The sequence below is a fragment of the Papio anubis genome, chromosome 2 (assembly GCF_008728515.1).
Source record: "Papio anubis isolate 15944 chromosome 2, Panubis1.0, whole genome shotgun sequence".
Taxonomy (NCBI): domain Eukaryota; kingdom Metazoa; phylum Chordata; class Mammalia; order Primates; family Cercopithecidae; genus Papio; species Papio anubis.
Genome location: NC_044977.1, coordinates 105,101,713 through 105,124,924, shown reverse-complemented (window position 1 = coordinate 105,124,924; position 23,212 = coordinate 105,101,713). Strand labels below are relative to the sequence as shown.

General features: G+C 43.0%; 1 protein-coding gene across 2 annotated transcripts in view; it reads right to left on the bottom strand.

Annotated features, from left to right (window-relative positions):
• The window catches only part of IGF2BP2 (insulin like growth factor 2 mRNA binding protein 2), a 196,584-nt gene that overhangs the window by 55,319 nt on the left and 118,053 nt on the right, over nucleotides 1–23,212 (bottom strand). The gene's annotated exons all lie outside the window — the stretch shown is intronic.

The window sequence follows — 23,212 nt, the reverse complement described above, 5'->3', positions numbered from 1 at the left end:
GACGGGGTCTCACTCTGTCATCGAGGCTGGAATGCAGTGGCGCGATCTCGGCTCACTGCAACCTCTGTCTCCCAGGCTTAAGCGATTCTCCTGCCTCAGTCTCCCAAGTAGCTGGGATTACAGGCATGCACCACCACGCTCAGCTAATTTTGTATTTTTAGTAGAGACGGGGTTTCACCATGTTGGCCAGGCTGGTCTCGAACTCCTGACCTCAAGTGATCTGCCTGCCTTAGCCTCTGAAAGTGCTGGGATTATAGGCTTGAGCCACCGCGCTGGCCTCATGAGCATGTTTTAAGGTTTTCAATTACTTTGAGGGGTGGTGGGGGGGAAGAAATCCCAAGAAGCTTTAAAAAAAAAATCAATAATTTAAATACAGATTCATCTTTTCAATTTTCTACCAAAGTAGTTAGAATGTAAGTCATCATACAGATTCTATTTATAGAATTATCCCCTTCTTCCTCAAAATACATTGGCCTGCAACTGACCCTACCCCAAAGTGTACCTAGGCTCAAACAGGACAGGTGAGGTCATATATAGTGGGCTTCAACAAGATCAGGTTTAGCTGCCCCCTTATCTAACAATGCAAAATGTCATTTAAAAATATTTTTATGGCCGGGCGCGGTGGCTCAAGCCTGTAATCCCAGCACTTTGGGAGGCCAAGACGGGCAGATCACGAGGTCAGGAGATCGAGACCATCCTGGCTAACACGGTGAAACCCCGCCTCCACTAAAAATACAAAACAAAACTAGCCGGGCAAGGTGGCGGGCGCCTGTAGTCCTAGCTACTCGGGAGGCTGAGGCAGGAGAATGGCGTAAACCCGGGAGGCGGAGCTTGCAGTGAGCTGAGATCCGGCCACTGTACTCCAGCCTGGGCGGCAGAGCGAGACTCCGTCTCAAAAAAAAAAAAATATATATATATATATATATATTTCTGAATAGGTAATACAGAATACAGTCCTAATTCAAAAGTTAAAACACTATAAAAAGTTATACTGTGAAAAGTCTCACCACCCCCTTCTTTCACCAGAAATACTTTTTACACGTTATTTGCGTATCTTTCAGATTCTTTATGCAAATAATAGCAAATGTGAATATATATTCATATTTTCACCGTTTTCTTACAGAAATATCTGCATATTCTACACATTCTCTGCATCTTGCTTTTTTCACCTAACAGTCCTATTCTTAACATCTTTCTCAAGGTGGAGGTAGAGAGCTTCCTCATTCTATTTCATAACTACGTAGGTATCCTGGAGTATATTTAATCCATCCCCTACTAATGGACATTTGGGCCTTTTCATTCAGAGGCTTTCCCCAAGACATCCCGCTGGTCTGAAAGCTTTGAATGACTTAGATTGTTTCTTGTTTTCACTTAAGCATTAAAATCAGACAGAAAAAGAACAGTTTAAATTATGTAAGTTTTTTCCCCCTTTGAGAAAATGCTGGATCCTGGAAATAAAGCATTTAAATTTTAGAGAGGTTGTTTTAATAGAGGAGCTTGACACTGAAATCCTATAAATACCATTTTGTGGGGGTTGCCAGAAAAGGGATGTGGTGTACCACCTTGTGGGGTCAGAGATACTAAACAGTGGTTATACACAGTCACGTGTTTCTCCAGGGCTTTAATCTGGGCAATAGCCCCAGAGAGAAATGTTGTTGTTGTTGTTGTTGTTGAGACGGAGTCTGGCTCTATCACCCAGGCTGGAGTGCAGCCGCGCAATCTCAGCTCACTGCAAGCTCCGCCTCCCGGGTTGACGCCATTCTCCTGCCTCAGCCTCCCGAGTAGCTGGGACTACAAGTGCCCGCCACCACGCCCGGCTTTTTTTTTTTTGTATTTCTTAATAGAGACGGGGTTTCACCGTGTTAGCCAGGATGGTCTCGATCTCCTGACCTTGTGATCCGCCCGTCTCGGCCTCCCAAAGTGCTGGGATTACAGGCTTGAGCCACCGCGCCCGGCTTTTTTTTGTATTTTTAATAGAGACGGGGTTTCACCGTGTTAGCCAGGATGGTCTCGATATCCTGACCTCGTGATCCGCCCGCCTCGGCCTCCCAAAGTGCTGGGATTACAGGCTTGAGCCACCGCGCCCAGCCTCAGAGAGAAATGTTAGATTCAAGCAGAGAGAGAAAAGGAGAGACACACAGAGAGAGGTACAGAGATGGAAGAAATAAATGGGGAAATAATGAATTAAATGAGGGGCTCGTTTTCTCAGCTCCTTTTTATGGAATGTCATGGGGGCAACCCCCCTGCTCTAGCTCCCATACACTACTTCAGTCTTGTCTATTTTTTAAAATGTGAATGTATTCATGCTTTACTAGGGCTGCTTTAATGACTAGACAGAATCACTAATTGTGCATCAGGATGGAAAAAGAACCAAGAACTAATTTCTACCTCTATGTTGTGAAGGCTAATTCCCAACATGGGCTTTGGCAATAGTTCAGAATAAAACAGCCAGCACCATCCCATACAGTGGCTACATAGAAATTCTCTATGGAAGATGTCACCAAGTCTAACAGTGTATAGAAAAGGCATCAGAATTTTCAAGAAAATAAAATATTTCTAAAGAAAAATATTTTTGTTATTTCCAAATAAAAACATTGACTCCAACTGCTAACCAACAATTTACTGGTAGATATTCTATTGGAAGAAACTCATGAATGAGCACAAAGAGATGTGAACAAAGACAGCTACTGTAACCTTATTTGTAACCAAGATTGCATACAATCTAAATATTCACTGAGAAATGAATACATACATCATAATACAGCCTAATATAGAATATCATGCAGCTCTTAAAAATGAAGTTGACAAGCATGCACTGTCATAGAAAAGTCTCCAAGGCATGCTGTTACAAGAAAAGAGGTAATTACAGACTAAGTTGATCATGCTTTCAAAAAGCACAAAACCAAACTACCTGTTATTCAATGTGTATGTGTGTAAATGCACAGAAAAAGGTTGCACCAAGCAGATTTAGTTGGTAAAAGGATACTGTTATTTTAGCTACTAATTTTTTAATTTATATTTTTTAAAATTATTAAACTTTTAACAGAGATGGAGTCTTGATACGTTGTCTGCTGGTCTTGAACTCCTGGGCTCCAGTGATCCTCTCACTTTGGCCTCCCAAAGTGCTAAGATTAAAGGCATGAGCCACCATGCCTACCCTTATTTATTTTTTTTAATTGAGAATATATTCACATCTTATCCTACAGGCTTTAAAACACGAACAATGAAAACATCTATTAGGGTTGCCTTAATATACAAGATTTATTTTTTTTAAAAGTATCCTGGAATCTGCTAAGTAAAAAAAAAAAAGAAGAAAAAAAAAAACAAGCCTCATTTTCTCCATAATTACACTAGGTATTCTTGAAATCTAATACAAGTGAAAGTTGTTTCTCATCCTCACTGTCGCAGAACTATTAATGTATGTGGCAAACACTCCATTCGTAGTGCAAAAGTAGGAAAATTCTGCCCTATGCTGATTACCCCAAATACTAACTGAATGCATCTAAAACAATGGTATTTCCCTGTAATAATTCAAGTCAAGACATCAGTTCACTAACTGGGAATGTCCTGCTTCGTTAAGCCAGACACTGGGAGGAATAATCTCTAAAAAGCTAGACTGTCGTACTTCTAATCTCAGACCAGATGGAAAGGAAGAAAAGGAACTGAGAACTAAAAAGAGAAATGGAGATCACTATGGTAGAACCAACTAACCTGGAGTTCAGTTGGTCATTTGGGAGACTATCCTGAGGGATTATCTTTCAGGGTCATGAGCAATTAGGATCTCTGAGATCTGCTGACTCCTGCGGCATCATCTGGACAGCATGCCTTCTCATCAGGGTACCCAGAAGGCCTGTCCTCTTCTTCCCCAGGAGGGACTTCGGCATGTCCTTCAAAACGCAGCTCACACATAATCCCTGCTGAGCTTTCCAGAATGTCTCCAGAAAGAACTGTTTCCTCTGCACTTTTCAGCTTTTCTGGCAGCTCACTCTTTGCCATTATTACTCATCTGCTAGTGCTGTGCCTCCTCAAGCCCCTCAGTGATTTCATCAAGGACAGGTTCCTCGTTTACTATTCCACTGTCTAGCACGAGGTCTCATACACAGGGGCTGAGAAGAGCACTTCTGCTGCTGGCTGTGGTCTGTTCATGATGAAGACCCTCCAGACCCCACCCAGGAAAACAAATTGTCTATTTTTTTCTTTGCCAGGTAGTCATCAAGAGAGGGAAGGAGGTGTTTGTTTCCCTCCTTCCTTTAGACAAGAAAGGAAAGTATTTGGCTCAGTCTCAAATGGGAATATGGATCTTTCTCCCTGAAACTGTGCCCTGCTTTAAAAAAGCCAAACACACAGTAACTTAGGAAAGTGATTGGTAATAGGAAAATAATTCTTTGTCCCTTAAAATAATAATTTCACAGTTCCAATATGTTAAAAATGAAACCAAGTTTCTCTAATTACAGATAAAAGGCATTTCTCACCCTCACTGCCACAGAGCCACAGAACTATTACTGCCATCTCCCAGCTGGTCCCTCCGTCTTTGGCCTGCACCTCCTCCTGTCCCATCCACTCCTCACCTGGCTGCCAGTCACTTTCCCACACATGGAGAGGACTACTCCTGCCTTCCTTGACTCCCTGCTGCTGCCTCCTCCCCATCTCTATCTTTAAACACTCCTGCCACACCAAGTCCTTCCACCTTCAGTTCACAAGTGTGCCGGAATGAGCCTTCAACTCCCTCAGCTCACCTTCAAACAGAAGTAAAAAGAGCAGTGGGAACATGTCTTTATTTCACCTTCATTTTAACTGGAAGCAGAATAAGACCTGAAGTTAAGCAAAGGGTGCTCTTTAATACAAATATACAGGTTCTCTCCCTGTGGCTTTCGGATTCAGGAACTCAGAACTTCCCACTCTCAAATTCAAGTAAACCAAGTGTGTGGGAAAGGGCCACCTACCAGGAAACGAGTAATGCAGCCCTGGAGCCATCCTGCTTTGCTGGGGAACTGGCTACCTTTACCGATTCTAGACTCTGGTCAATTGGTGATTATAGCTCACATGTGTGGACTATCAAACTGTAAAGAACTACAGAATAAAATATATGTAATCCCAGCTCATCTAACTAATTTACAGTTGATGGGTTCCAAGGACTTTCAACATATAAATGCCTCAGCGTATATTTTATAACATGTTATATTTATAATATGTTATATTTGTGCTGTAGATGCCCAGAGGTAACAGAAGGTTCCAACTGAGTGAATTTCAGATAAGCTAGATGTCCACTGTTATGAATTTCAAGGGCCTGGCAGAAATTATTTAGTCATGGTGGAATTTGTTTCTTAAAGTAAGTAGGCAATCAGCCAGGGAAATAAAATCATATTTAATTATTGAGGAACCTCATGAAACTGAAGAACCATTTCATCTGTATTATTAAACAACAACAACAAAAAAAGTTGGGAGGCTGAGGCAGATGGATCACTTGAGGTCAGGAGTTCAAGACCAGCCTGACCAACATGGTGACCCTATCTCTATCAAAAACACAAAAATTAGCCGGGCATGGTGGTGTGCACCTGTTGTCCCAGCTACTCAGGGGGCTGAGGCAGGAGAATCACTCGAACCTAGGAGACGGAGGTTGCACTGAGCTGAGATTGAGCCACTGCACTCTAGCCTGGGGGACAAGAGAGAAACTGTCTTAAAAAAACAAAACAAAACGTAAAACACCTGCTTTGGTGTGAGGAGGATAATGCCATAGTTTTCAGGCATATGGTCAACTAGCCACAAGTCTATCAGCTACCTTGAGAACTCTAACCCAAGCCTTGGCTATGCTGTGGGTCTGACTAGAGAACAAATTAATATGAATTGTGGGAACCCAGCTTGTAGGATTCCAGCTTCCATTGGAGAATTAGGCCAACTAAGAACTGGATGATTCCCAGGTAACTTTTAGGCAAGAGAGGCAACAGAGGGCCTTGTGAGAGTGTCCTTTGGGTCTCAAAAGGGGATTCTACCCAAGTAGGTCCCAGCTGTTTCCACAGCATTTCTGAGCTCCATCAGATGATAAAAGGAATTTCCTTACATGCATTACCTGTAAAGAGAGGCAGGTATGCTAACCAACCCCCAGCCGGGACAGAAACCACCAGTGCTCCCAGCCCTCCTCCCCTTCAGTGCTGCAGTCAGATTCCAGTCTATTGCATGCGCTCATTAGTGTGTGTTTCCTATTCCTCATTAGTCTGAAAGTTCCCCTAAAAACTTCTGGTCATTCTGTACAAGGGACATCCTGTGCTAAATTGAACTAGGACCTAGAGCTGCTCAAGGAAGCAAATAAATCACCAGTGATAGCCAAGTCCAATCCTCTACCCAACTGTCTCTTCTTTTTTTTTTTTTTTTTTTTTTTTGAGACAGGGTCTTGCTCTGTCACCCATGCTGGAGTACACTGGCGTGATCTCAGCTTACCGCAGCCTTGACCTCCCAGGCTCAAGTGACCCTCCCAACTCAGCTTCCTGAGCAGCTGGGACTACAGGCCCAAGCCACCATGCCCAGCTATTTTTTGTAATTTTTGTAGAGATGGGGTTTCATCATATTGCCCAGGCTGGTTTTGAATTCCTGGGCTCAAGCAATTCACCCACCTTGGCCTCCCAAAGTGCTGGGATTACGGGCATGAGCCACCACACCCAGTCCAACTGTCTTTTAAAGTTCTCTCTCGCTTTCTCTCAAACCCAGATACCACACAGGAGGATCACAGAGACTGACTTGAGAGTCAATGAAAACAAAATTGTTTAGTCACTTTCTTTGTTGCAACATGACTAAGAACAATTGTCTCTATGAAATCCAAAATAAAACAAATGTATTAGAAACTAAATGTGTTCAACACAAATAAACTGTTGAAAATGAACAAAAATCAGTTTGGGTTTTTTTTGAGAGAAAAAACAAATGATAAATGTAAATCCTTGTGAATATTAGTAGTGTTGTGAGTCAAATCATAAAAGGATTAAATCAAATACTGTGGTGACCTGCTGCAAAGGGTTGTTTTTTGTTTTCTCCCCCCCCAAGACAGAGTCTTGCTCTGTTGCCCAGGCTGGAGTGCAGTGGTGCGATCTTGGCTCACTGCAACCTCCCTCTCCCGGGTTTAAGCGATTCTCCTGCCTCAGCCTCCTGAGCAGCTGGGACTACAGGTGGGTACCACCACACCAGACTAATTTTTGTATTTTTAGTAGAGACGGGGTTTCACCATGTTGGCCAGGATGGTCTCGATCTCCTGACCTCGTGATCCGCCCGCCTCAGCCTCCCAAAGTGCTGGGATTACAGGCGTAAGCCACCGTGCCCAGCCCTACAAAGGGGTTTGAGCCAGGAGAACTGCAGTTATGAACCCAGTAATTTTCCTTGCTCTATAAACTCATGTTCACAAAACCATAAGCTCCAGAACAGCCCTCACAACTCATGCTTCCTGGGCATTCAGAGACAGAAACTCATGAAAGTTCATTGCTTGAATGAAACAGGAAAAAAAAATCACTTAATATGATGTGTCTTGGTCCACTTGGGCTACTATAACAAAACTCCATAGACTGAGGTTATAAACAGAAATTTATTTCTCACAGTTCTGGAGGCTGGGAAGTCCAAGATCAAGGTACCAGCAGATTTGCTGTCTGCTTAGGGCCTGTTCCTCATAGAAGGCACTGTCTAGCTGTGTCTCTGGATGGAGGAAGGACTAGATATCTCTCTGGGGTCTATTTTATAGAGGTACTAATCCCCTTCATGAGGGTTCCACCTTATGATCTAATCAACTCTGCAAGGCCCTTAATACCACCACCTTGGGAGTAAGGATTTCAACATAAGAATTCGCGGGGGTGGGGGGACACAAACTTTTAGACCACAGCAAAAAGCAACAGTCTGAGACTGTAATTCATTTCTCTCTCCACAGCCCTCTCAGAGCCTACTAGCTCACAAAAAGACCTAACACAATTCTAGATTCCTCTTTTGAGGAAACCATCAAAGATTCTTCATTGTTTCCTGTTGAAAGGAGCGGAGCCGGCCGTGGTGGCTCACACTTGTAATCCCAGCATTTTGGGAAGCCAAGGTAGGAGGATGGCTTGAGACCAGGAGTTTGGCACCATCCTGGGCAACATGGCAAGACCTCATCCCTACAAAAAGAGATGGTGGATAATTCCATAATACTATTCCTTTTTTAATTATTAGCCAGGCGTGGTGGCACATGCCTGTAGTCCTAGCTACTTGGGAGGCTGAGGTGTGAGGATCACTTGAGCCTGGGATGTCAAGGCTGCTGAAAGCTGTGACTGTGCCACTGCACTCAAGGCTGGGCAACCAAGTACTGAGTAAGACCATATCTCTCTAGCAAAAAAAAAAAAAAAAAACACAAGTGGAAGGAGAAAAATCAACGAGTCAATGGATCATTACATGATGTTTAGCTGTCTATGAGAAGACTGGTTGGATGGTTACTCTTGGACAAGATGGTGAAGGAATTCCTCTATTGGGTCAGAGGAGAACTTGCATGAAATGACCATTATGTTTCATTCCACCTTCAGGATTCTATAAATCTTTTGGACAGAATTGTAACAGGAAGGTTAAAACCATTTCCCATTAAAAGGAAATTAGCATGCTTGCTTATAGATTGAAACCATCACGCACTGTTGTAGTGAAATAGATCACCAGATTTCTCAGAGATTCCTTTTTTTTTTTTTTTTTGAGACAAGGTCTCACTCCAGTCACCCAGGCTGGAGTGCAATGGTGTGATCTTGGCTCACTGCAGCCTCAGTGTCCTGGGCTCTAGTGATTCTTCCACCTCAGCCTCCCAAGTAGCTGGGATGACAGGAGCACACCACCACTCCTGGCTAAATTTTTGTATTTTTATTAGAGACAGGGTTTCTCCATGTTGCCTAGGCTGGTCTCAAACTCCGGGGCTCAAGCGATCCACCTGCCTCAGTCTCCCAAAGTGCTGGGATTACAGGTATAAGCCACTGTGCCCAGTTGAGAGTGAATATTTTAGCTCTTTAAAAAGGACATCACTTAGTCAAACGTGGTGGCACGTGCCTGTAATCCCAGCTACTCAGGAGGCTGAGGCAGGAAAATCGCTTGAACCCGGTAGGTGGAGGCTGCGGTGAGCCAAGATCATGCCACTGCACTACAGCTTGGGCAACAAGAGCGGAACTCCGTCTCCAGGAAAAAAAAAAAAAAAAGGACCTCACTATCTAAAATTCTGCTTTTAAAAATTTATATTCAACGTTTAATGAAGGGGTTTTTTTTGAGACGGAGTCTCACTCTGTCACCCAGGCTGGAGTGCAGTGACACAATCTCAGCTCACCACAACTTCTGCGTCCCAGGTTCAAGCTATTCTCCTGCCCCAGCCTCCTGAGTAGCTGGGATTACAGACGCCCAACACCATGCCCGGCTAATTTTTGTATTTTTAGTAGAGACGGGGTTTCACCATGTTGGCCAGGATGGTCTTGAACTCCTGACCTCGTGATCCACCGGCCTTGGCCTCCCAAAGCGCTGGGATTACAGGCGTGAGCCACCCAAGGGGCTACTTTACTGGAATAGTGGTGAATAGCACGACTATGTGAACTGAAGGAAGACTAAAAATCCATATAATTATTCCAAGAAAGATGATAGCTTTTTGGGAGGAGGGGGTCAAAGACCTCATTCGGAAATCAAACAAAAACAAAAACCCTAACACAAAAAAATTGTGATTATCCTTATCAAGGTTTGTGTACAATTCCCTATGATAATACCAACTCTCCCTTCCACCATCCCTCTCTTCAACTCATTCTGTGCAATGTAGAGAAAGAAATGTAGTTTTAGCTCAAGTTTTACTAGAACTTCTCCATGGGCTTCACTGAACACTATCTTTTCCCCATTTCTCAGTCTCTATTTATTTGATGACGTCTAATTAAACATTTCCGAGGTAAACCCAAAACATTCTTCACAGCGTGTTTAGCATGAAGGTTTTCCCAAATCACCGTTACTACTGACATTCCTGGACGCTAAAGCATCTTATTTAAGCCTTACCCATTTGAATTAGGTGTTGTTATTCCCATTTTTCAGAGAAATGCACTGAGGAGCTGATGAGTCCCTTGTCTGAGTCTCACAGTTAGGGGTCACCATTAGGGAGTGATATTTTTGACTTGTGGTCTTTATACATTTAAAGTTTTGCTCTTCAAATGTCACTGGAATTATTAATTCACCAAAAACAAAATTTACATTTCAGGCATGTATTTTAGTTCAATGAGTTTTGGTCAAGATGTCCCCCTCCACTGACAAACATTAAGAAAACATGCCTTGGGAATGATGTCCAGCTTTTCCTTCTCAGCATCAACCGCACCATAGAGTTGCTGACCGAAAACATCTCCAGGAAGGGTTATTTTGGAAACTTCACTGTGGTAGCTCACTCTTTGCTTCTCAAAAGGATTTACTTAAATATAAATGCTCTTTAGAGAGGTGATAAAGGTATTAACTGTAAACTCCTTCACGGATTAGCCGACTTCTGGTTGATGGTCAGGCTCCCCTGGCACACAGTGGGGTGCAGCACATACATGGAAGGGCCTGAGGGTGGAACAGTGACACAAGAAACACCTGCTTATCCCTGGCCCCCAACCAGGGCGGTGCCGAGCCTCATGGGACCAGATCAAGTTTGAGAACCTTCCTCAAAGCATGGATTGCTCTACAGGGAAGGGCGGAGTGAATCCCAGACAGCTAGACAAAGTCCTCAGAAGAGCAAGAACATTCATGTGTGCTTGAGTACAAACATGCATTTGGATTCAGGAAGGTGAGACTTTGGGACGTAAGGCTGAGTTTTTACTGAGCCAAAAATCTGCATGCCTGCTTTCAGTTTTTCAAGACCTAAACAGAGTAAAAACCACAAGCATTTTCTTCAATGTTTTAATTCTGCTGTGATGAAAGTTTCAGTTAACAAAATCAAATTGGGTTTCTAGAGAAGTGATTAGTCACCCTTACATGGTCCTCAACTCATTATCTGTAATTAAGACTAACTAGGGTAAAAACAAATATTTACACATAATCATTTGAGCTCAGATAAATAACATGTACAAACATGATACAACAAAAGCTATAATCTAAGTATATAAATGTTTGCCTTGTGTGGCACATGGTAAATACAAAACCATCTTTGTAAAGGCCAAGAGGGTCACATGCCCAATCACCAACTGTGCCATCCTTTCAGCATCTTGTCAATTAGTTTCCAAAAAACTGTTCTGTTTAGTTCTCCAAACAGCACTTGAATCTGTCCCTTTCTTTCCTCCCCTACTACCTGTGTCTTTTTTTTCTCCTTCCTCTTCAGCCCAAACAGTGTCTGGAGCACAGCATGTGTGCAGCAATCAGCAAGCTCCCCAGGGGTGTTTGCTGCTGGACGCTGGCTTCTTTCTCCTGGCCCACTCCATCCCACATTCTGTCTTTCGACTGTAAGAGGAACATGTGCTTACTAAAGACACTGGTCTTCAAACAGCCAATTTCTTTCATTTCCAGTGTATGAGTGATAAAGTGACAGCAGTTTACTTCTGAAAAGAAGAAAGTATTCCCACCAGTTATAACAGATGTTGATCTTATTCATTATAGTTATGGTGATGAAGGAAAATTAAATTCATCTGTAATATAGCCCTAACTCCCAAGAGAGCAGGAAAGACAGGAGAGGGTTGGCCAAATCACTTGCTCCTCCCTCAAAGAGGAACCCCTTCCTCTTGCCATGTAAATCAAACAGTATCTCCCATCTCACACGAGAGAGCACCATCTTACCTAGCTGAGGGTCAGGTGGAATGAACAATCCAAACCACCTCTACCCAAATGTTTTGACTAGAGGTTAATAGACATTTCACCTCATTCTGGAGAATGGGATGGTCTCTAAGATTAAACTAAAAGCTTTTCCAAATTCATTCAATAAATGTTTACTAAGGACTCATTATAGGCTAAGCACTTATGTTAGGTGTTGGGGTATACTAGTGAACAGAACAAAAATAGGACAATATTGATCTGAGCAATTCTGAGAACTTAATTTCAATAAAGCAATAAAATGTATTTTAGGGTTGGTTACTCAATCCAACTCCTTGCCTTTTCCTACCTCGTATTTTTAGATTTTTTTTTTTTTTTGCTAAAAGTGAACCAATTATCTTTAAATGCCTATTTCTGCACAGTAGCCTTATAATGTAATAACAGCTAGCAAATGGCATCACAGAGTCACTGTTTCCACACACTGTGGGAAAGTTAAAGCTGGGGTAGGTATTGTGTGCATAACAGCATGGGACACCTCCACTGCCCCAGAAGGGTGTCAGAAAAGCTTTTCCCAACACCCAGAGTCTGCTCCTTGGCATTTAACCTCTTAAAGTTTCCTCTGTTACAGGAAGGGATACGTTGGCGAAAGTAAAAGAAAAAAAGAAAAGATCGGCCGGGAGCAGTGGCTCACACCCGTATTCCCAGCACTTTGGGAGGCTGAGGCGAGCGGATCACTTGAGATCAGGAGTTCGAGACCAGCCTGGCCAACATGGTGAAACCCCGTCTCTACTAAAAATACAAAATTAGCTGGGCGTAGTGGCGGGCGCCTGTAGTCCCGGCTACTTGGGTGGCTGAGGCACAAGAAACCCTTGAAACTGGGAGGCGGAAGTTGCAGTGAGCCAAGATGGCGCCGCTCCACTCTAGCCTGGGCAATAGAGCGAGACTCAGTCTCAAAATAAAGAAAAAAAAAAAAAGAACAAAACAAAACAAAAAACCTCGGGTGATTCTGGTTACTTGCTCCAGAGGGGAAAAGGAAAAGAAATTTTCTTTACTCTATAGGAAAAGTTATTTATCAACAAGGTGAGGGTAGCCAGAAAAATAGCTTCTTACATAATACTAATAAAAAAATAAAACCACTTCATAGGATACAATGAAAAACAAATCAGTGAACATCATCATAAAATGCTGAAGAATATAATTAGCTCTCAAACCTAATGTCACATGATTTGAATACAATAAAAACTACTTTTTAAAACCTTGAATAGCCAACTTTAAAAACAGATGAACAAACTAGGGAAAGGGAGCATATGAATTATTCTTATTATTAAAAGAATTTATCATCTTTTCGAGGATTCATCTGAAGATCCCTTTAAAGCAGTTCTGTAAAGGGGGAAAATTAGAGCAGAGATAACTTTAAATATGCAAATTTGATTTATAACCAATTTGGGGAGACTAGATTTTTGCACAAATAATTTTTCTAGTGGTGCTGATAGAAATCCAAGATTTCTGACCTGTATCCTTCCTGAACTATGCAAATCCTATTCCTATCCCTGCACATCCACAGCTTCTAGGCTACTGACATGTACACAGCAGTCTCTCAGTAAACCTGATGAATGAATGAACATGACAGGGTTAATATCTCTGGTGCTTAAACACAGAATTCCTTCCAGCGGCTGATCCACACTATCTTCTGAGTTCCCTGTCCTACAAAGACAATGAACAGCATCTGTCTCAGTTGGTTCCTGAGTTTTCATCGCTTCCTCTCAAGACAGCACCATCAGCTGAGCAGGCTCCAGCAGGACCCACCAGCAGAGAGGTGCACATGGGAGTCAATACCTGACTTGAATAGCAGGGAACGACCTACCTGGCTCAGCAGGTGGCCACAGGCAGTCCCCGCTACCACAGCTTCAAATTCCTTTTCCTACATCTTTTTCCTTCACTGGATGCAGCCCAGGAGTGCCTCCTACTTTCAGGACCTTTCCTTGCCTAGAGCCTTGTCCTCAGTAGTATGATTGAGAGAAGGAAGAGAGTTCAGCAGGTGCACTCTCCTTTGCTGTTCACAGGGTCCCAGTCTCCACGGTAGATGAGCTGCTGCTCTCTCTTCTCACTTCCCTTTCATCGAGCTCCAGGATTATGAGAAAGTACTCCACAAACTGCAAACTCTACAAACACCAAACTCCCCTTGCACCTCTCATTCCCAGCTTTGGTCCTGATGTGCTCAGGAGAGTTGGTGCCTGGTTTTCCTATGAAATGTGAATGAATCTGGCAATTAATTAGAAGGCATGACCTGGAGCCAGCATTGAACTGGAGAGAAGCTACTAACGTTATACAGAGTGACCTGTAGATTCAGGCTAAAGACCTAGTTCAGGGTAGTTTCAGAAGCTGAGAAGTGCAACTATCAAACCAACAGATTATGCTTCTTTTTTTACTTAATAGCACCCTGATTACCATTACTTACTAAATAAGAATACCTTTGTTCCTTAGTGTGAAATGTAGAATTTGCAATAATCAATCACAAATACTTATGAAAATGTAAACATTTTTATTTACTAGTGTCTCTAAGCAAAGAAAAAGCCTTGATTTCCTAGGGAACAAAGATGTAAGAAAAAATACAAACTTAAATATATTCCCTAGATGTTCTAACTCCACAATTCTCCCCACTCCTAATAAAACATTTTATTGTTACCAAAGGCTACCATTATTCTAACACAACAGAGAAGCAGAGTGAGAGATATGCCAAGTGGGAACTGGAGGTAAGGATTTGAATCCCAGCTTCGCCACAGACAAGCTGTCAGACAGATGCTGAGTTAGTCATTCAACCTCTCTAATGCTTCAGCCATGAGACAGTTAGAGAAGATTCTTTCTAAATCTATGATTTACCTCATTGTGACAGCAAAACAGAACTGTTGCAAGGAGAAGGTAAGGAGCAGAAAAAAGAGGTATCCCACATGGACTTTAGGCTACAAATAGATGCTGAATTTTGGGAAAAAAATAATACTCTCAACAAATCTTGCATTTCGTTTGGGTCACAATTTTTAACATCCCAATAAATAAGTTAGACGACACACTCCACTGTATTTTACAACTGGATGGCTTACAAATCAAAAACAATGGGTTTGTGACTCTACTTGTGTCATGACCCTACAGCCTCCACTTACCCATTTCTTCCCTCTCCTAAAACAGGAAGCTTTACGCTTACATTTTCATTACTGCCAGGATACTCTTGTACAATATCTGGTGTCCAGATTTTTAAAGTGTAAGGTTATTTCATGAAATTTACTACAAACAGAGTAGAGGGTGTTGCACAGCCTGCCCTACAGATGAAGTATTTATATCACATGGAGCTCTTTCTGGTTATTTCTAACACCGCGATTCGGTGGATCTCAGCAAATCTGAACAGCTATATCTACCACTCAACTGGTATCTTTGAAATAAATTTATCTTTTAGAAGTAAGTACTACATATTCTTTTTCATTTTCTTTTGAGATAGAGTCTTGCTCTGTCGTCCAGGCTGGAGTGCAGTGGCTCAATCTCACCTCACTGAAACCTCCGCCTCCTAAGTAGCTGGGATTACAGGCACCGACCACCACCACGCCTGACTAATTTTTGTGTTTTTAGTAGAGATGGGGTTTCACCATGTTGGCCAGGCTGGTCTTGAACTCCTGACCTCAGGTGATCCGCCCATCTTGGCCTCCCGAAGTGCTGGGATTACAGGCGTGAGCCACCATGCCCGGCCCAAGTACTATATATTTTTTGCACAAAATTCAAGAGGTACCAAAGAATAGAGTAGAAAAATTCTCTCTTCTACATCTATTCTTCAGTCCTCCAGTTCCCATTACCCCTTCTTTAAAAAATCCTTCCCAAGTAGTCTATACATAAGCATATATGCATACATTCCTTTTTTTACCCAAACACAAACATTAATGCTCTGTACATGCATTTTTTTTTTCACTTAGTATAGGGTAGTATTATTCTTTTTGACAGCTGCATAATATTACATTTTATGAATGTACCACAATTAAACTGGTCTTCAAGTAATGGACACAAGATGTTTCTAATATTTTGCTATTTCTAAAGAGTAAGTAAATGCTGCAATGAATATCTATCCATCTATCAACTATCTATCCATCCATCCATCCATCCATCCATCCATCCATCCATCCATCCCACTTTGCACATGTGTGAGCATATCTTGGAAGATAAACTCCTAGAAGTGAAATCCTAAATTGTAACGTCAACAAACAAAGCAGTGCCGGTTTCCCCATGTATCTGAAAACATGGAGCGATCAAACTTTTTGATTTCTGCCCATCCATAGGTGAAAAATACTATCTTGTTTGCATTTTAATTACAAATGAGGGTGATCATTTTTCATATATTAAAGAGCCTATGGTTAGGTGCAGTAGCTCACACCTCTAATCCCAGCACTTTGGGAGGCCAAGTCGAGAGGATTGCTTGAGCCCAGAAGTTTGAGCCCAGCCTGGGCAATGTAGCAGGACTCCATCCCTACCAAAAAACCAACCAACCAACCTATCCCACCCCATTCACTCTGGGAAACTTCACAGAAGTCTTCCTTGCTTTTTCTCAGTATTCAGGCTTTCTTAACTTCATTTCATTTATTCCACAAGCCCTTATCAAGCATGTGCTATGTTAGATAGCAGAAAGACAGTGTGAACAACCTGCTCCCAACCAGGAGGCAAGTGGGCAGGGAGTGCACCTCGCATGCCATGCTGCAAAGGGACAAGCCTGCACCACACTGGAGGGTGCCTGAGCAGCAAGACAGACAGGAGGAGAAACCTGGCAGGGAACCAGGGGGAGGCAATGCCTTAGCAAAGTCCTGAGGAATGGGAGGCAGAATAGGCCAAAGGGAAGAGCAAGAGCATAGAGGCATCAGGAAAGATATTCTAAGTAAGGGAATGAGGCACACAAAAGCATGGCAGCCAGGGACAGGAGTCTGAGGAATCTCAAGTCCTCCGGTTTGAAAGGAGCAGAGAATGCTTCAAGGAAAGGCAAGAGAGCAGGCTGGACAGGTTGGCAAGAACTCATGGCAAAGACTTGCTATTTCCTGAGTTAAACCACGAAGGTGATAAACCTTTCACCAAGACTCAGACACGAATCATCACGCCCCACACGAGTCAGTGCACGCCAGGTAAGCACTGGGGGCAGGTGAGCACAGCCAGCAGCACTAACTCTCTTCTCAGAAGATATTTTCTTCTTATTGGCTTTTCATCCTCAGAAAAGAGAACTCTATAGCTCTGAAATTTGCAGTGCAAGTATAATTCTACCCTGTTCTGTGGCTGTGTATATCCCACCATCAGGGCAGTCTTCTGATGATTCCTCATTTCTTTTTTTCCTTTTTCTTTTTCTTTTTTTTTTTTTTGAGATGGGAGTTTCATTCTTGTCGCCCAGGCTGGAGTGCAACGGCATGGTCTTGGCTCACTGCATCCTCCACCTCCCAAGTTAAAGAGATTCCCCTGCCTCGGCCTCCCAGGTAGCTGGGATTACTGGCACCCATCACCATGCCCAGTTAATTTTTTTCTATTTTTAGTAGAGACGGTGTTTTGCTATGTTGGCCAGGCTGGTCTTGAACTCCTGACCTTAGGTGATCTGCCCGCCTCAGCCTCCCAAAGTGCTGGGATTATGAGCCACCAGCCACCAGCCACCACGCCCAGCCTGATTCCTCACTTCTCTTTGACATGTGGCTGCTAGGTCCACTTAACCAACAAATTAAATGCCTCTGTATCTTCAAATAAAAGCATCTCCCCAATTACTATTCTAAAACTCTTCTATTTTTAACAGGTATTTACCACACTTCTTGAAAGCATAACAAATAGATCCATTAAATATATTAGGAGTGTTTTAGGTTAGTAGAGGGTATGATTGAATAACATGATTTAAAAAAAAAAAAAACAACCCACCAGAACTTTTATTTTTTAGTACACATGAATAAGGCCTCCCTGAAAGTAATGCTGTTAGAAAACTATTTACTTATTCCGACAATGATTCCTCTGCCCAACGTATTTTTGGAATTCTTTTAATGATATTTTCTGCAGCATTTATCCAATAAACACTGATGTAACTGATTTGCCTTTTGCGCTACAATACAATCTTATAAATATGCTCTGTGTTAACACAGAATATCCCTCTTTTCTTTCCTCTCCCTCTTTCCATATTCAACAGAAACAAAGAAAATCTCAGAGGTCTCTTCTTATGTCTCCGCTAACAATAAAAAGAACAGCTTTGTGGGGAGTGGGCTGCTTTGTTCTGTAGCCCTCCTCAGATGCCAAGACTGCTGGGCTGGTCACCATACTCATGTCCTCAGTAAGGAATTTACCTCCTACTTTTCTTCAGGGGCAGGCAGGGAAGCACAGCACCAGCCCTCAGCTGTCTTGGGCTCCCTGATCTGGTTAAGGAGAGTGTATTTACTCAGGGTCATGGTGGTGCATGGGGGAAGCCAACCCTGTCAGCGCTGGCTGGTCATCAGAATGGAAGTGGGAGGACATCCTTCATTTCCAGGTCATGCCTGGTTAACATTTCACCTTAACTGAGGGGCCGACGAGAGGCTATACACAGCCTGGATCAGAGCTCCCACAGCCCTTACCTGGTGGCTTGTTTGCGGAGTTTATCACATCCTGTTGTAACGCTGTTTACATCTCTGCTGCCCAGCTAGACCCCGCCTCCTGTGATTTTCTCATCCCACCACCCAGTACTTTACAGGTTCAACGGATGACTATAAACAAGTGAACAGATAGCAGGAGTGGCTGCCCTTATGTCCAGAGAACTGGGCCTCTCAATTCAGCCCATGTTGGTCATTTCAGATCATCTGAATGTAAATCTGTCTCTGACCAGGCTTCTTGCAGGCCTTTGGCAGCCGTGGAGCTCTGAGAGGGAATGGTTTCCTGAGGGCTGGTCACCCTGGTCTATTTATTGGGAGGCCACGAACAGAGAGAGTGGGCATCAGGACCAACAGGCACATGGCCACCACCCAGATACATGACTCTGGCATGTATTTCACTTCTCTGGGGCCAGATGGCCTCTTCATAAGATTCTCCTCAGTGCCGAGAGTTCTTCAGTCCTGCCTGCTGACTTCCCTCCAGGACAGAACAGATGCCTCTTCCTCCCATAGATATGATGCAAGAACTGAGCTGTCCAAGCAAAAAAAAAAAAAAAAAAAAAAAAAACCTTTGAAGGAAGAATTTCTGTGCTGTGAGTGGTTTATTCTGAGAATAGGACTCAAGTTTTAGAAATCTTTGTTCAATGTCAGAGATAGAGCGACTGTAATCTGTGAGCCAAGAAAAAAGGTTTGCAAAGACTAGAAGAAAAGAAGCCCATGGGTAAGAACTTGTAAAAACATCTATAGCAAACAAGAGTTCCAAGAGAAAGACTAGGAATCAGCAGGCCCACAGGAGCTAGAGAGCGAGCTTTGAAACGATACAGAATTAACTGTCTAAGGGGCATTAACTGTCCACTCAGGAGGCTGAGGCAGGAGAATCGCTTGAACCCGGGAGGTGGAGGTTGTGGTGAGCTGAGATTGTGCTACCACATTCCAGCCTGGACAACAGAGAGAGACTCTGTCTCAAAAAAAAAAAAAAAGAAAGAAAGAAAAAGTCAGAAACTCCCTCCTGGAACTGGCGGATGGGTAGGGTTAAATCTGAGTGGAAAACGGAAGCAGGAAGACGGGAAGAGCAAAGCCATGATCACAACCTGAGATACTGAGACGATGAACAAGGAGCAGAAGTGATAGCAGAGATAAGATCTTGTATCTTTTGGTGTCAAGAAGCACCATTTTGATGGGCTATTCTGGGCTTCCCAGACCTTCCCAAGGAGCTGCTCCTTACAGCTTACAGGACCACATTCTTGGGAAGCCACAAACCCTAATCATGCCTTGCCAGGTGGGACTCAGTGTGGACCGTGGTAGGACTGTGATGGTCAGAGAAGACCTTGGGTGGGGAGAGGAAGCAGACAGAGGGAAAAATAGATGTATCTAGACAAGAGAAAATAGGGTACATCTAATGGGGAGACAGATGAATACTAAGTGGGGACAACTGCAGAGGCATTATTTAATAAGGTGAAGAGTTTGCACTGATACAGTAGGCTATGGGAGATCATTGCCGGGATTTGCACAAGGCAGTCATTTGTGATTCCAGTTATTTGTAAGATAAGGATAGTGGGGCATGACAAAGCTCTACAAAACTGTAAGATACTGCATATCTTTGATGAACAGTAGTATGAAAGACAAAACAGATTGGGTTTGCTAGAATAAAGGTGCTAACAAGATGGCTGTCACGAGCAATCTGCTGCAGCAACAGGCTCAACACCCCTACGCAGAGCTCTTCCTTCATGTGCTTCATCTTATTTGCATGAACATTCCTAGGAATTAAGCAGAAAAAAGGCAGGGATGAGCTTGCAAAATGACCAGGAGTGTTGACTGGGGAATGAAAATTGGAGTACAGCCTGGGTGTGGTGGCTCACTCCTGTAATCCTAGCACTTTGGGAGGCCGAGGCAGGCGGATCACCTGAGGTCGAGACCAGCCTGGCCAACATGGTGAAACCCTGTCTCTACTAAAAATACAAAAATTAGCCAGACGTGGTGGCGCACACCTGTAATCTCAGCTACTTGGAAGGCTGAGGCAGGAGAATCACTTGAATCTGGGAGGTGGAGGTTGCAGTAAGCCAAGACTGCGCCACTGCACTCCAGCCTGGGCGACAGAGCAAGACTGTCTCAAAAAAGAAAGAAAGAAAGGAAAGAAAAAAAGGAAGGAAAGGAAGGAAGGAAGGAAAGAAGAAAAGCTGGAGTACAAAGAAGTGAGCCTTGATAGAAACAAACTCAGATGAGAAAAGCAAGCCACATTGAATAAATATAAACTCAAACTCTGGTGTGGAAACAGCTGCAGATGTACAATTCTGACTGTCCCTTCTAAAGTGAAATCCCCTGGAAAGTAGGAAAATATTCTCCCCCAGGCAACCTTCCATCAACAAGGAGCTTGTGGGCACTGAGCGTAAAGCAGGGCATTGAACCTGTGTCCTATCTTCAAGGAGTCTTCGGGCTCTGGCCACAGTCTATAAGAAAGGGCTATCAGCTAAGTGAGAGCACTCAACAGATGTATCTAGTGCTAGAATGGTAAATATTTAACAAATGGCTCTTGCAGGGGGAGGTAAAGCAATCTGTAGTTTTTGCCAATTTCCGTGGTGTAAATACTGTCACCAAAGCCTATTTATTTTATTTTATTAATTAGTTAATTTTTTTTTTTTTTTTAATATGGAGTGTCACTCTTGTCGCCCAGGCTGGAGTGCAGTGGTGCAATCTCAGTTCACTACAACCTCTGCCTCCCGGGTTCAAGCAATTTTCGTGCCTCAGCCTCCTGAGTAGCTGAGATTACAGGCACCCACCACCATGCCCAGCTAATTTTTGTATTTCTATTAGAGATGGGGTTTTACCATGTTGGCCAGGCTGGTCTCGAACTCCTGACCTCAGGTGATCCGCCCACCTCGGCCTTCCGAAGTGCTGGGATTACAGGCCTGAGTCACTGTGCCAGGCCCACTCTTCTTTCAAGTAGTTTTTTTTCTTTTCTCTTTTTAATGGTTAAAACTTTTAATTTTGCTACCTCCTCATGTCAGCAAGTGAATTGTGCATTTAATGGGAAATCAAGTCTTTGTCTAAAAACTGTACTTTCATGCTGGTTTCCTCCAGACTAATAAAACACTGTTTATCAGTCTAAGTAAGCCTCAAGTAGGTCTCTCATGCACCTGTCTTCTTCTTCTCTGTCTACCGCCTCCCTCACTCTCATCTGAAAAGTCATGAACCAGCCCACCTAGTGAGTTCCTTTGACATCAGGGCTAATAGGGCCTGGGTAAACTTCAGCAATGTTGGCTTTCTTCCTGGCTTTTTCTGCTTGAAAAGAAGGCTCTTTTAGCAAGTCAGGGCAGTGTTTTCTGTTTGTGAGGTGCTTTTCTTCTGGGTGGCAGATTGTCTTCTATTTACCAACCACTCACACTTACCAATAACCAGCATCCTTGGCAGTTCTTAGAAACTTTCAGGTGGCAAGTACTTGGTTTTTAAAATTTTATTTTATTAATTTTATTTTTAGAGACAGAGTCTAGCTGTGTCGCCCAGGCTGGAGTACATCTGGTCCACTCACTGCAGCCTCAAACTCCTGGGCTCAAAGGATCTTCCTGCCTCAGTCTTCTAAGTAGCATGCACTACCACATCTGGCTAATTTAAAAAAAAATTTTTTTTTTTTTTGTAGAGACAGTGTCTCATAATGCCCAGGCTGGTCTCAAATTCCTGGCCTCAAGCAATCTTCCCACTTCAGCCTTCCAAAGTGCTGCGACAACAGGCACATGCCACCATGCCCAGCCACAAGTGTTTATCCCCATTTCATAGGAAACTGAGGCACAAAAAGAGGAAATCACCATCAGGATATGCCACTGCAGAGAGATACAAGATGAGTGTAATTCAGCTTGATGGGTTATCTTCAAAAACGAAGGAAGAAACTGCAACAAGGACTGAATCACGCTTTACTACAGCATTGCCTTCTACTTCCTCTACCAGCCAACTGCAAGATGAGCTTTTATGAGGAGCAATATTGATGGATTTAAGTTTTGAATTTTATGTCATTTTGTGCTTTCTGGAGGTGGTACAGTGAGCTTGGAAGTAAGTGATGTGGTGGGAAGGTGGAAACAGGGAAGGTAAAGTGAGAGGCTTGGTAGGCTGCCGACCTGAGATAATCAAACTGAGAAAAACCAATCTGGTGGAGGTTACACAGAGACTCTGGGAAATGACACCTCAGCTGCTCATAGCTCACTGGAAAACTGTCGGAACAGCCCTTTTTATGTCAGGGCTGGTGGGTAGAGAACTCTGGCCTGATGTTGTGTTTTTATATAATTTTATAATTATATAAATATACACACACACATATACGCAGTACACATATATACATGCTATAAACATATATATGTGCAAATAATGATACATAATTATATAATTATAATTGAGTTACAAGAACCCACTATGATAGAGTGTTTTCAAAATCAGCCTTCATTTTAATATAGAGAAAACTCTTGGCCATAAAAACATGCTTTGTTTTGTTCCCAAAGGGGTATGTCATTTTGTTCTGCCTTTGCTAAATAAGAGTTGAAAACTGTTGAAACGTTTCTCGTTGGCTTAGCTGGAGAAAACCAATACAAATCAACGGAGACTTTTATGTCTTCAGAATTGAGATCTGTTGAGGTTTATGTGGGAAGTGGGAAAGGTCTGTGAACCATAAAAGGTCTGTTTATGATTCCATCAAATCTAGTCGGCCACAGCTCCACACTAGGGGCACAATCAAAATTATGCAAACAGCTAAGTTTCTATCCCTTGGAAATGATGATACGGGGTCATATTTCCAATACTTAGAATTCACTGCTCGAGTCCATGGCAGCCTACAGTCAAAAGCTTATCAGATAAAGTCATTTCACAGGGTATCAGGGCTGGGAGGGTGGTTAGGCCAATCCCTT